The sequence below is a fragment of the Microtus ochrogaster genome, chromosome 26 (assembly GCF_000317375.1).
Source record: "Microtus ochrogaster isolate Prairie Vole_2 chromosome 26, MicOch1.0, whole genome shotgun sequence".
Lineage (NCBI taxonomy): Eukaryota > Metazoa > Chordata > Mammalia > Rodentia > Cricetidae > Microtus > Microtus ochrogaster.
This window is the reverse complement of record NC_022025.1, coordinates 14,757,383-14,772,788: the sequence shown is the minus strand read 5'-3', so window position 1 is coordinate 14,772,788 and position 15,406 is coordinate 14,757,383. Positions and strand designations below refer to the sequence as shown.

The following is a 15,406-nucleotide window of genomic DNA, read 5'->3' as shown; positions in this document are numbered from 1 at the left end:
TACACGTATGTATGAATATATGCATGTTAATGTAATTATGAAGAAAGGGTTTTGAATTTAAGAGTGAGTGGGAGCATGGGAGGAGTTGGAGGAGAAGGAGGGATAGAAATGATGTAAATAAAGTACTTATATGAACATAAAAGAATAAAACTGACCATGTAGAGACACTTACACAGTCACAAGCCACCGAAGGTTTCCTAACACCTGACTGCCCTGATACAGCTCAGAACAATGAACACATCAGGGCACAGATGAAAATCACTCATTTAAAGTCTTGCATGCTTCATTCCAGAATGCAGGAGAACAACCAGGACTCTCAGCTTGGCAATCACAGCACAGTAAGGGATTTTGTGTTTTGTTTCTTAGATCAGTTAAATCCATGTCCTTTGCGAATACAACCAATCTCCTAATGTGTCAGAGCAGCTACTCTCACCCAGAGAGACACTCTGGACCCAGCTGAGCCTAGGATAGGTTTCCAGGCTCCCCACCCTGGTCACCCACCCTGAGTGCCTCCACAGGGAAGACCAATGTGCCCTACTCCAAACATGATGAGCTGCAGCTGGACACCCGGACACTTTAGGATAAGTAGGACCTGGGGCTACTAGGGAACATACTGAGAGATTTCAAGGTGCATTTCAGCAATTTCAAAATAAGGTAGTCTTACAGAATTGAGTTAATACACATGGTCATCATGGAAAGGACAAGTGTCAGAGGGGTTCACAGTCACAAATGGATAGCCTGCTAGACTGTAGTTTTGGGGGACGTTGTCATCAAAAGACCTTTTCTCCTTCAATCTCTTCCTGCCTCAATGGTAGATTCAACTCTATTTTAAGCTTGTATTTCTGTGAATTCTGGGTTACAACTTGCAACTGATGAAAGTGTAGAGGCGGAAATACCCCAGACCCAAGCTGCCACAGAACTGACCGGACATCCATAATCCTCTGTTCTCAAATGTAGCGGTGGATACCCTCAGACCCAAGCCACTAGAGAACTGACTAGACATCGGCAATCCTGTTCTCAAAGGGTATCCTTACTTTATGTTCTCAGAAGACTAGGCAAAAAGCTGGAACCACGTGTAACTCTTCCTTGTGCAATAAACAACTTCTTGAAAAGCTGTGATTGCAAAGCTCTGAGACCTGATTTTTATTTTTAATAATCTAAAGGAGTTGGGGGTTTAGAAAAATTATAAAACACCGAGCAGAAGGTTAGGGTTTTGGCTCCTCTAGAAAACTATTTAGGTTTACCTGGAAAGGACATCCTGGTGTCATACAAGGTAGCACCCTGATATATACCCAGTTTTCCAACTTGTTTTTGTCAACCTTTTCTTAATATGAACTTCTTGATATTTTCTAGTTTATCTGTTTTGAAATGTAAATCACTGCAAAGCAGGATTAAAGACCACAGATGTGTTTAAATGCTTTTACAGCTTAAGATAGGCTCCTCAACAATATATTACCAAAGTGTATGTCTTTTTCCTTTCTCTTCCTACTTAGCTTTTATGGTTTTGAAAGGGAAGCCCCCCCCCCAATTTTAGTGTATTGAACTTGTCACAAAAACAGATGAGGCTCTGTTGACTTCTTTGAATCAATGATTCAGTGATTAAATTAATACAGTTTCTGTGTGGTTATTTCAGAATAAGCTAAGCCAGCCAGGCGGCCGGAACGAACAAGCAGCCCCTCCTTGTAACACTTGGGTGCTGTGATAAATCCTGCTTCCTGGCATTCTATTAGTCAGACTTTCCTAATCAGCTTGATTTGTAGTCAATAGACACTAACAGCTGTTCTTAGTCCTGTGTAGGATGTACCTCCAAGGTCCCTAGCTGCCTTCGTTGGCAATAGAAGAAATAGTGTTCTTCTTGGCTTTAACTTTAACTATTAACTATTTGTAAGTCAATCAACCCTAAGATACAGTATCATCTCTACAGTAAATAAGGGTCAAGAATATCTGATTAATTCACACATTATATCTTGACCACAATGGATAGCAGAGAATAAATATCAATTGGAAAATTATAAAAAAAATGGCCTTCTTATTAGAATGCCTAACTTCCATGCAACTAGGTATTCATCCATTTTTTTAAAACAGGTTTACTAGGTGTATACTAGAGAATGTTCTTGAATGTTCAGGAGAAATGGAATCTCACAAGTTGGAGGTAAGCATGCAAAAGTGGAAAGAAACTCACAGCCCAGTTATACGGTGCCATGGGTCCTTCTAATCTAGACTACTGCAAGGTGTCCTTGTGAGGGTGTTTCAGTTGCTTTCCATGTTAATTGTGTTCCAAGTGGTTAAAAGTGCTCACATTCTACAAGGACACTGTGTCAAGGCTGCTGATGCCACAGTGAGTTCTGAAATAGCTCAGAATGGTTCCCGAGAGCCACTAATTACAGTCGCATTTTTCTTGTTAAAGAGCTGAATGTACTCTCTGTAGAGGAAACATCCTTAGACAAACCCACAAGCCTTTGCAATAGGCTCTGTCTCCAAAGGGAAAGACAATGGGAAAATTAGCAGACAGGGCAGTTTCTTGGGCCTGCTTCTGTGGCTGGTCCAACTGCCCCACTAGGGCTTTGAATGCTATAGACTGAGAACTGAGAACTGCCTATATCTGAACAGAAAGAGAAAGCTAAATTCTCTCTTTAAAGAAATCTATGCACTGCTGCACCAAAGCAAGATAAATTGCCTCACCTCGCTGAGGCACTCAAGGGGAACATGGGAAATTATTTGGGCATACGGTAGCTGGAGAAATGGATGCTGGCAGCAGCTTCTAGGGCACGGAGGGCAAACTTTCACACTGGGGCTGTCACTGAACACCTGGTGTAGAGAGATGTCTCTCTCCCACAGCTCCTCCATCAGCTCATGGTCAGCCACATCTAGTTAGGGTATTTATACTGCTGGAGAAAGATTAATATTCACAGCTCAGCTTACTTCTGCAGTTACTTGGTGACACAGAACATGAACTACTGTGGTTTCTAGTGCGGCTGAGAAAACAAATCGTATCCTGGAAGATTATGGTTTCAAATACAATATATTTTTATGGCCATTTAATTTGGTGTCATAACATGAAAGACATAATAGCCTGTAGAATGGTTTTGGTTAAGAGAGAATATAAACAGACCCTAGGCTGTCAGAAGACAAGAGAAAGTCGCGTCCACTGATGAGAAAAGCTGCTATTCCCTGCTCAGACATTTGGCCTCAATTTTCCTAAATAAAGGGGCCCAGAATATAATATTCATGTTGCTGTGAGAACCTGGACTGTATATAGATGATTAGGCATCCACTGACACCTGCAGATACAAGTTCTATAGTGAGTAGCGAAAAGGCTTTTCCAGAATAGGATGCCAAATAAAAGCACAAATGCTTGATTGATATCGGTTCAAATCCATCTAGGTCTTGAGGGTTAAATAGTCACATACTGCAGCAGGTAGCAGGTGTGGGGGGACGTTCTCCTGTTCTCATACCTTCAGGTAATTCAGCTTCATCTACACCACCAGGGTCAGCTCTATTGCTTTGCTAGGGAAGATTCAGCTACCACTCTCCCGAGCCCTGCATCCACTGAGGGGCAGGATCATCTCTCCCACCCTCTCCCACCCAGCACAGGCAGCAAGGGATGAGGGGTGGGGAAGGGCATCTCTGCCTTGCCCACTTCACCTTATGGTAGATGAGAGGTGGTCTAATATCTCCCATGCATCTTCGTGGGGCCATATCACATGCACACCGACCAACAGAGTCAGCTCTATTCTGATGCCAAGGTGGGTGCAGAGCTGGCTCTCCCAAGTGCTCCAGCCAGTGACTGGCAAGCCCAAATTTCCCATCTCATGACTGGGGACCAGCTTTCTGGCTTGCATAGGTGGCAAGGGGCAAGGGGATTATCTCTTCCTTATACTACTGTTGGAGGAGCCACTAGTTTGTTCCTGACTGCTCAGCCCTGAAATAACCACACAGAAACTATATTAATTAAATCACTGCTCGGCCCATTAGTTTTAGCTTCTTATTGGCTAACTCTTAAATTAATTTAACCCATTTCTATTAATCTGTATATCGCCATGTGGCTGTGGCTCATCGGGTAAAGTTCCCAGCAGCTCTGGTTGGCTCCATCGCTTCTCCCTAACTCTGCCTTCCTCCTACCATGCTATAGGCCAAGCCAGTTTCTTTATTCATTAACCAATACAAGTAACACATAGACAAAAGGACCTCCCACACCACCACCACCACCACCACATGACAGAGGGATAATGGGGGCTCTCCTACTCTTACACCTTCAGTGCTGGCTCACACACACTCCCCAGCCAATGGGGTTAGTTCTACAGTTCTACTCAGGCTTGGTACAGGGCCAGCTCTTCCAAGTGCTGCAACTGGGCACCACCTTTCTAAATGGTACCAAGTCTCCAGCACATGTACTAACCAACAACTTTGCATGACAACAATTCTCAATAAATTAAGAATAGAAGCAAATGACACAAACATAGTAAAAGTCAACCACGAGAATGTACAATCCACAGTATACTCAGCGGTGAAAACGTGAAAGCGTCCAAGATCACAAGGCATGAATGCTTACTCTTACTATTTCAAGTCAGCATACTATTTAAAAGTAACATTCTAATGTTTTTAAAACTTGAAAGATCAAAAATTGTTTAAATACAGTACCTGAAAACTTAAATATTGTGTACTAAAGCTATGGAAGTGTAACTAAGATCAAGAGAAGAGACTGTCTCATCACCCTTCACTAGAAAGGACCGTACTTTGGGGGACACCCCATTAATATACACACACATCATAACAGGTGAAGGGACTCTGGCCAGCTTCAGTGGAGAGACACGGCTCTGCCAGGCCTTGCTCTTCTTCCCCATCCCCTCTGCCTTCTTAAAAACCACTAGATTACATTCCTGAAGCTAGCCTCCAATGTCTATTCCCTTATTTGGCCATTTCCTCATTCCGAGGCTGACTACCAAGGTCCAGCTGTTAAAGTATTGAAGTCCAACAATCAGAAGCCCCCTTTGACTCACCTAATTAACATGCCCAACCAAAATCTACCTCAGCCTCCTAGCCCATTCGAACACAGCTCTCCCCCTGTTTTTATCTTCTGAAGGATGACACCTGCAAAGTCGTTTGCTGCTGTTTTCTGCCTGAGTCAGAAAGCAGCCACTTTAGCTTTTCTTCTGCACTTAATAAAGGCTCTCTCTGTGAAAACAGGTGTTTAGGTATGGTTTGTGCCTAATCTGAGGTCCAGGAGGAAGCCCGCATTGTGCAGGGTGGGGTGGAGGTGTCTCCTTCAACAGATACCTAGGTGATGCTTCTTCACGCTGTTCGGTCTTTCTCCCCCCCACTCCCCCAATACCTACCCAGCCAGCCAGCCCCTGTTCTAAGAGGCTGCTTGTTCATCCTGGCCACCCAGAACCGAAATAATCACACAGAAATTGTATTATTTAAAATACTGCCTGGCCCATTAGCTCTAGCTTCTTATTGGCTAACACTTATATCTTAATTTAACCCATTTCTAGTAATCTGTGTATTGCCGCGTGCCTGTGGCTTACCAGGCTAAGTTCTGGTGTCTGTCTCCAGCAGGGCAACATGGCTTCTCCCTGACACCGCCTCCTTTCTCCCAGCATTCAGTTTAGTTTTCCCCACCTATCTACCCTATCAGGCCAAACCAGTTTCTTTATTAACCAATGGTATTCACAGCATACAGAGGGGAGTCCCACATCAAACCCTTCTCTCACACCACCCCCATTCATTCCTTCACCTCACTTCCACACTCACTCACAGTGCCTTACCCTCCTGCACCTTCCTAGCCTCCCCCACACCAATAATGAACATATATATTCTTCTCACACTTAAGTGCTGTTCTTTATACAGTTTGAGAACTGCAGAATCTGCACAGAAGCTGTCAATCTCCCTACAGAGAGAGTTAGTTAAGTCATTCAGGATAGACACAATTCTGTCTAGGCACTGATTTTTCACCAGAAAAGGGTAGAACACCAAGGTGGGTTTCAGACACCAAAACGTTGAGTGGATGGTTCCCTGTGATTTTCTTGTCTTCAGTTCTACAATCTCATCTCATCTGTGCTTAGAGATAAAGGCTATGAGGAGTCCAAGGGGCTGATTCATTTGTTACATTTAAAACAAAACCTCGAGTTGCCTCGTTATTGTTACTTTTTGTTTCTATACTTTTGTCAACTATTTATTGGGAAACTAAACATAAGTAAGATATACAGCTATATTCCAGTAACCTCTGTGTTGAAAATGCTGCTACTTTAGGATAAGAAACTGTCCCTGGAAGAAATGGAATTGGAAAGACAATAGTATAAAATATATTGAATAAAAACCACAAAAGAGAGTAAGTCAGCATGCTAAATGTTCTGTCAAAAAATTTTCACGTATCTTTCAACTTCATATTTTATCAGCAGTAGTCAAAAATTTATAGACAGAACCTCTGCCCGTGTGATGTTTGAAGAAGAACAATGCCTTTCTTTGACTGCAACGGAATTTAACCCAGTCATTCTTAAGTGGCCGGTGAAATGTCCAGAGGTGACTTGTCTTTGAAGATGGGTACTGAATGACTCTGGGCAGGGCAGACAGGAGGTTATGGAAGATGGACGGGGAGCTAAGATTTGTATCCTGCCTTGGGCGATCCTCATTCCCTTGGTGCTTGTTACTTTTGTCTTTTAACCATTGCTCCCAGGGTCCTTCTTGCCATTTGAAAATCTACTGTGATTCCTTCATCACTTTCATGAGACTGGGTTATGCTGTAGAATTAGAGACGTTGATGCTCTGAAGCATTTTAAATTCTGGGATGCCCTTATGTGAATTACTGGCAATCTCAGAGGCATTAATTCTTACTGGAGATCAATATATGATCATGATTAGCTCTTAGAGTTTCTACTTCTTTTTAAAATTGAAAACCGAGAACACCTAGAACAGCCATTGCTGGTCTTGATTCCTCATTACCTCACCACACTGATAGAAAAACATGTATATTCTGTCATTTCTTACTGCTCATTCCCTTTCTCCAAGGTACTGTTTGTATTCTTCAAAGAGAAGTTGATTTCTGTGTTCATGCGTGGTGTGTGGTTTATGTACTTGTCAATATTGGTGTGTGTGTGTGTGTGTGTGTGTGTGTGTGTGTGTAAGCCAGAGGCTGATGTCAAGTGTCTTTCCTTGATTCCACCTACAGTTTTTGAGACAGGGTCTCTCTCTGAATCTAAAGTTAATTGATTTGGCTGGGTGGGATGGTCAAATCTGCCAGTACTGGAGCTACAGATATCTGCTGCCACTCCCAGTTTTTTTCTAGGTCCTAGGAATCTGAATTCAGGTCAGGTTGCTTGCATGGCAGGAATTTTACTGGGAGCCATCTCTTCAGCTCTGAAAGTTGAGTTTTACACACAAAAAATACGATTTTGTTGATTCCAAAGCATCAAACACACATAGGTTAAACATTTTCTAACCTGTGATATGTATTGATTTTCTGTTGCTGAGATAAAAACCACTGAAAACACAATGGCTTAATTTACACAATAGGAGAAAATCTTTGCCAGTCATTCTTCTATGTAGTGATATTTGGTTTATATTTTAATAAAGAAAGCTTGCCTGAAGATAAGAGAGTAGAACAATGCCATTGGTTAGTCTTACAGACCAGGCAGTGGTAACACACACCTTTAATTCCAGTAGCCACACTAGTTTCCCATAGAAACCAGTCAAAAGTGGTACACATCTTTAATCCCAGTGGTACACACCTTTAATCCCAGACCTAGACAGGAGGAGGTAGCTCTCACACACAGTCTCAATCTGAGATTCCTGGAGGCAGGATCGCCATTTCAGACTGAGGTAGAGGTAAAAGCCAGTGACTGACTGTTTTGCTTTTCTGACCTTCAGGTTGAACCCCAATTTTTGTCTCTGAGTTTTTATTAATCATGCTATACTTTTACTCCAGAAAAGAGACTAACATTTAAATCACATAAATAATTTAAAAAATTAGACATCAAAAAACAAAACTTCCAATTAAAGAGTAGGCTAGTGACCTCAACAGACAATTCTAGAATAAGAAACATAAATGACCAATAAATAGTTTTAAAAATGTTAAGCATCCTTAGTGTTGGGTTCTCTGGCAGAAAGGGCTGGGACAGAGCTGGACCTGCCAGTCTCTCCCTGGGGCTGAGCTGGATGGTGAATGTCGGTGACCCAGACCTCCCCCCTGGCCACTGGGGAGAAACACACACACTGAGTCAGGAGTTTGTTGAAGCAGGATCTCATTTAATTGTATTAGGCAGGAACTTATTTAGGGTTGTGATGGGGGTGGGAGTCTTGGGATGGGGTGAGGTGGAGTAAGGAATAAGGACCAATAATATTCTGCCACATTAGCAGTGGCTGGGCAAAGGCGGGCTTAGGTTGGTCTGTGCTGAGTCACTCATATGCAAAGGTCTTGGCCAAAGACAGGCCTCCAAACCCGAGCTAGATTCAGGAAGATATACTGGACCTCACGCCCGGACCTTATGAGGCCCAACACTTAGTCATCAGAAAAATGTCAGATTAAACCACTTTGAGATTTCATTTTGACATAGTTAGGACAGTTATCATGAAGAAAATGAAACCAACAAATGCTAATAAGAACATGGGGAAAGAAGAACTGATTTGACTATAAATTGGCACAGACACTATGGAAATCATGTGGAGTCTTCTAAAAACATTAAAAATAAAACTACCATCTGATTCAGTTATACCATTCCTGGGAATAGACATACTCAAAAGGTTTTTAACCACAAAGATATTTGCACTGCATATCCATATTCACTAAAGCTCTCATCACAATACCAAGGGAATGGGATTAACCTAGATACACATCAATATATGAAGAGATAATGAAAATGCAGCTAATATTCACAATAACATTTTATTCAATAATAAGGAAAATAAGCTTAAGTTTCACAGGAAAAGAATTCAATCTGGAAATTACTAAATGAAGTGACTCAGACTTGCAAAGACAATACTGCCTGTTATCTATCATGTGAAGATACTAGTTTTTAATATTTGTGCATGTGAGTGTAAGCGTGGGTATAGGAAATGAAATTGAAAATGGTATCACATGAAGTGAAGCAAGTTTTGAGGGAGAATAGGCAGGATATTAAGCAGGAAGTCAACTATTAGGGGCTGAATGGAACAAAAGGCTACAGAGAAATCAAAGAAGAAAGATCACAAAAATTTATGTAGAAAAATGCTGTGATGAAATCTATTAATTTGTATACACAGAACATTTGTTGTTTAGAACGATATACACTTATTAGCTGATTGCTTTAGAGATTAGAATTCCCACATGCACCTCAGAGACAAAATCAATGCATTGGTAGGACTATATTCCTTTCTGGAAGTTCCTTGGTACAATCCATTCCTCTCATTTTCCAGCTTTTAAATGATTTGTTCTCAAACTTTTCTCAGGTCACAAGAGCATTTATTTCCATCTTCAAGACCAGCACTGGTAGCTATGACAAACAATGCTCGTATCTCTTCTGAAACCAAACACAGGACCCTAATCCTCCATGCAATGGTATCTGGAGGTGAAATGTTCAGAACATAATTAAATTAAGACGGTGGGGTTCTCATGAATGGAGTTAATTCCCTTATTATAAGAAGCCGCACAAGGCCATAATGAGAAGACAGAGATCTTCAGACTACCCCCATGATGGAGGAAGGTCATTGGTTAATTAATAAAGAAACTGTAGTGAGGAGTTGTGGGCTGTGTTCCTGCCACCCAGCTCCCGGCCACCTGGCTAGCTTATGCCCCCAAATAACGACACACAAACTGTATTCATATAAACACTGCTTGGCCCATTTCTATTAATGTGTGTAGCACCACGAGGTGCGCTTACCAGGAAGATTCTAGCCTACGTCCATCCTGGGTCGGAGCTTCATCGTGTCTTCCCTGGAGAGCAGTGGCATGGCGTCTGAGCTCACTTCCTCTTCCTCCCAGCATTCTGTTCTGTTTACTCCACCCACCTATGTTCTAACCTATCAGGCCTAGCAGTTTCTTTATTAATTAACCAATGACCTCCCTCCATCACCCCCACTGACCACTAGATTTAATGGCACCTCTAGACTCATGAGAAACATATTTCAGTGATTGACAGTGTTAGTATAAGGTACTTTTTATTATAATCAAATGAAAAAAGAACGTGAGTTTAGTTCATCTCACGTAGCATCTCTCTTTTACCTCTTCTTCCACTGTAAAGGCCCACTCAGATGTTATAAACTCTCCATCATAAGGCCAACAGATTGGTCTCATTATTCTTTCAATCAGAACCAAGAGCTGGATGGGGGGATGAGTCTTAGGGACTGTGAGTTACAAAAGGGGAAAAAAACAGTATGTGAATGTGGGGGGGGCATAGTTGTTTAATTAGAGCATGTAAATATTAAAATGCAGTTGTGAATATATTTATTAAGAATAGGAAGATATCCAGAATCAACCAAAGTATACAGTATAGTTGGCCATCTTAAGGGGAGACAAAACAGATAGCTTTTAAATGCTAATAATTAAAGCAAAAGAAATGAACTCTTACTACTAGCCCCAAACTGAGGAGATCTAGGGATGGACATTACACAATAACATTTGAATTCCGTCTCCCTACATCACCAGTGTTAATTCATCTCTTCTCATCGATGTATAATAAATACCAGAAGTGGCTATCTCTAGTCAGGATATTTGTCCTGGGTAGAGTCCTCCAGATAACAAGAAAAAAAACGATTTTCCATTCTTGGATTTGATTGAGGAAATCACATATATTTTTCTACTGTCAGGTCACAGACTGCTGCTTAGAAACCTCAAGTGATGCACGGATGGCAGAAACTACCAAGGACCTTGCCCTTGGGCCTTCTGTAGAGTTACAAGTATTCAGTTTCTATCAACCAGCTAAGCCTGTCCTTGAGAAGAAGGGAAAAGAATTCTAGACCCAAATATGCCTGCCTTCTTCTTACCCTTTCTTTGTTCATGATATGTTTTACGTCTTTGGGCCTCTCTTGATGTACATTAGAATTTGCCTGTTGTGGAATATTAGTTTAAGATGTGTTACATTTGTTTATTCTGTGGAATACTTGTTCAAAGACGCAAAGATGTGTTGCATTCTTTTATGTTGCACTTGCTTAACTCTGTGGAAACTGTGTTACTTTGCCTGTCTAAAACACCTGATTGGTCTAATGAAGAGCTGAAAGGGCTGCGTAATCTGCAATGCTAATTAGTACTAATACTGTCATTAAAGTGCAATAATAAAAAACATATAGTTGTTCAGTGGAGACCTTATTTCTATTTTAGAGCTAATGTACAGAGGAAGTTGTCGTTGGGTGCGTTGTAAATATCCTTTCTCCTTTAACCTGAAAACTGACTTCTAGTCAGTAACTAACTTGTAGGTTTCTAACTAGCCTAATCCAGTAAATTCTTTTACTTAATCCAGTAAGTCTCAATCTTGAACATCTAGGCCCCAGATACAAGAGCATCCACATATGTAAAAGAAACACTATGACAAAACAATCCTCCACAAATAGAAGAGAATTGGAGTAACCCTCTAGGGAAGAACGTATTATTATTATTTTGCTAAAAGGACATAGTATTAAACTGTTTTCTAATGAATTATTGACATTCCCATCGATTGGAACATCCTGTTCCCCTCACCAGAGAAATTTTTTTTTACAGTACATGAGGATTAATACACCTACAACTGGTGGTCAAGGAATAGAGAACGTTCAGCTTTAAGTAGGATTTTATATCACATGTCCTCTTATTGAGACTCAGGGATAATTGCAGAAGAGCAAGCAGAAAGATTATAAGAGCCCAAGGAATTGGGCGACAGTGTTAACTTTTATATACAGTAGGGAAATGCTGATATGATTATAACCGTGGGAACTAAAAGGAAGCCCTTGGAAAACTGAAGTCAATTGATTAGAATTTCCAAATTAACAGGGCAAAATAGAACAAGGAGAGAGCTGATCAGGAGAGGTAAAAAGAACAAAGTATGCTGAACAGTAAATCTAAAGTACACAGAAGAAATAGCTCAAAAATCAGTTACCACAGTAAAAGCAAAACTCTTGAATTTCCTTCACCAAAATATTTGTTATAACCAGTGAAAAATTTTTACTTAAGTGTTAAATGAGACTCAGAGTTAGAACTGTAACGAAGTAAGATTGAAAATAAGTGTACAAAGAAAACCTGGCAAATAAATGAGAGTAGAAGAATTCAGAATAAAAACCATGAGTAGGGTGAAGTAGTTCAGGTGCTGATAAAGATGGTTTCCACAAATGAAAAACTTTCATGCACAAACACAGAAGGTAAAAGTTCAAAAGGAAGATGTCAAATCCACCGTGGGATTTTTAATAAACTTCTTTCATAATTTGTAAGATAAACAGACTAAACATTCCAAAAGACTTGAAGAACCTAATCAAAAAGGTGAAATTAATTGACATTCTATAAAGAATTTCTATCCTACAAAAAGGATAATCCGAGTTCATAGAATACTTAACAAACATCATTTAGTATAAAGGGTCCTAAATTCACCACAGCTGTGATTTAAAAAGCTACATCTTGATTTGAAAAGATAAGAAATTAACAATAGAAAGATGACCAAAAACTACTTGGAAATTAAATAGACACTTGAAGTGAAAATTAAATAGACAAAATGAAATGTTTACTTCATTGTTCCCCTGAGACACTAATTAAATTGACAATACCAGAGAAAAGATATACTCTCACTATAAATGGGGAAGTGGATGGGAAAGGAGGGTTGTCATTGGCAGCTGAGAACACCCAGAATTTCTTGAAGCTGGAAACAGTAGGCATAAGGGCAAATGATGAAACCAAGGAAGAGACCCCAGCTTAGCACATGAGGCAGGTGATCAGTTGTTAGACCAGACCCAGACACCAGGAAACCCACATAGACTGTGGTAGAAAGCTTGGCTTAATTAAAGGTGTCTATAGGAGCTCCTGACCCATTCCTTTCCCACTTCCATGATTATAGCCGATCAGGAGTTTATATCTCAGGGAAAAAAAATGGAGTTTTCTCTTAGAAATTGTGCAAATAGTTTGAGAACTGAGGCGAACATTAAGAGTCCTGACCTTAAAGGGAAAATGTCATTGTTGGGGCATTTTTGTTCCTTAGCCCAGTGCAGCATACTGTTTGCTTATTCTACAGAGAAGCCCAGCAATTAGTAAGCTCTACCTAGGGTTCATTAGGGATTAATTTCCCTCCTATTATGAGTTTTTATGGCAAAATTAAAAATTAAGAATTAGAAGCTATTTGAAGAAATCTTGTGTCATGAGTAAGAGCGTGAAAAAAAAAGAAGGCAGGGAAAGAATGAGAGATAACACAGTAAACAGGAGATAATCTAAAACCACAATAGACTAGAACTCAACCTGTTCTCTTTGACACACAGAGCAATTTCTGATTAAGATCTTAAAAAGAGTCAAAGATGTCACAGACTCTAAAACAAAAGCAGTTTCCGGAAACACAAAACTTGTCAGAGAAGAAAGATGTGAAACCTTAGGTTGGAAAAGTCACAGTGTGTGTGGAAAAGGGGAACAAAAACACATATACAGTGTCACAAAATCGGAAAACAACGCAACAGTTCCTTAATATTCTAAGGAAAGAACGTTCTCAATGGAGGCTTTTAAACTATTCATCCAGTAGGAGGCAGATTAAAGACACAGGCACACAACTCAGAGGTTCTAGAGAAATTTATCAGACAGCAACAGATAATTCATATAACACAAAATCAATCGAGTAATTTGAAGCATGTTTTTTTACATTTTCTTCACGAAATCACTGATATTTTAATTTAATTTTCCAGGCACTTCCTCAGACTACTATGAACAGAAAGAACAAAAGTACTGTTTTTTACCAAGCAAGAAATAAGTAAAACTAGCCACACTAATGTTAGTGTTCAAATGCAGAGTTAATTGCAATATAACGGAAGCTTAATTGAAAATTTTATGCTTGCTATATAATTATGCCTAAATGCTTCTGCCATAATTTCATTACTTCTAAAACATTATTCTCCCATTAGAGTATAATAGTTATATTATCTTAAGTGCTATAAAATCTAATAATCTCGGTTAAGAAGAATTAAGAATTGGGTCTTTTTTCTAGTGAAAAAAAAAGAGAGCATGTACATCTTAAAGCTCCTAAATACATTAAATTTGACCTGGGGAAATATAGCTTTTGAAGCACAAGCTGCAGCATAGGGACCAGGAAAGGGAACATTTATTTTTAAGTGTCACTACGAGGTGGTTCTTCATATGTCACTTTCTCTCATTATTGCTCAGGCATTTAATAAAAAGCAACAGCATACCTGAGCTCAGGTAATCCCACTGCCTGGAAGACAGACAAGAATATTGCCAGAGTTAAAGGCTTACATAGTAAGATTCTAAAAAAGGAGAACAAACAGCAAATAAAATAAAAGTAGCATTTGGTTAAGTGTGCTAGTCTCTTATTTAACACATCATAAGATTGTCTGTACTGTTTTGGTAGCATTCACCCTATCCAGAATTCTTTTCATACAAAGATCTGAAAAAGTTCTATAATTAGAAAATTAAAACATGATAACAATCAAATATGCAAACTAAGAAAAAAAATCTACATTCTAGAGTGGGAGTTTTTGTGAATATCTAAATCACATGCATCTCTGAAGTCTTCACACTAGACTTTGTAAATAAACTTCTAACTTTTCTTAGGCATCTGGTCAGGAGCTGAAGCTCAGTGGGACTGATGCTCTCAGATCTTGTCTACTTTGGACTCCTAACATCAAACCAGACTTTTCAGGGCTGGAGAGACAGCTTGGTGGTGAAGGGGAATTAGTTTTCTTGCAGAGGGCCCAGGCTTGGTTCCCAGCACAGCTGACAACCTTCTGTAGCCCCAGATGCAGGGAACCTGATGTTGTCTTCTGACCTTCAATGGGTAGGCTCTTGCATAAACATGGTGCACATAAACTCATATAGGCACACATCTATCACACAAAAATAACAAACAAATAAATCTTAGACAACAGAAACCAGATCTGCTCATTCTTTTCTCTGTGCTCCAGGCCAATTCACTCTAGAAAAGCAATGTCCAGTGCTGTAGCTACTTTCTCTATGTGGCTCCAGAAACATAAATCAATAAATCAAACTTAAATCAATAAAATCATCTTCTGCATAAACAAAGAAGAATGTTCACTAAATATCATTTTGCCGCAAACATGTAAGCCCATGCTGTCCATGAGAAACAAAAGGAATTTTTATTCTTGTTCATTAGAAAACAAAATCCATTGTTTTTTTAAATTTATCTATTTATTAAAGATTTCTGTCACAAATAGCATAAAATATCTTGGGGTAACTCTGACCAAGGATGTGAAAGATCTATTTGACAAGAACTTTAAGTCTTTGAAGAAAGAAATTGAAGAG

At 39.8% G+C, this 15,406-nt stretch overlaps 1 protein-coding gene across 3 annotated transcripts in view; it reads right to left on the bottom strand.

Moving 5' to 3' along the window:
• Lhfpl3 (LHFPL tetraspan subfamily member 3) overlaps positions 1–15,406 on the bottom strand; it is a 412,169-nt gene that overhangs the window by 132,901 nt on the left and 263,862 nt on the right. The window lies entirely within an intron of this gene.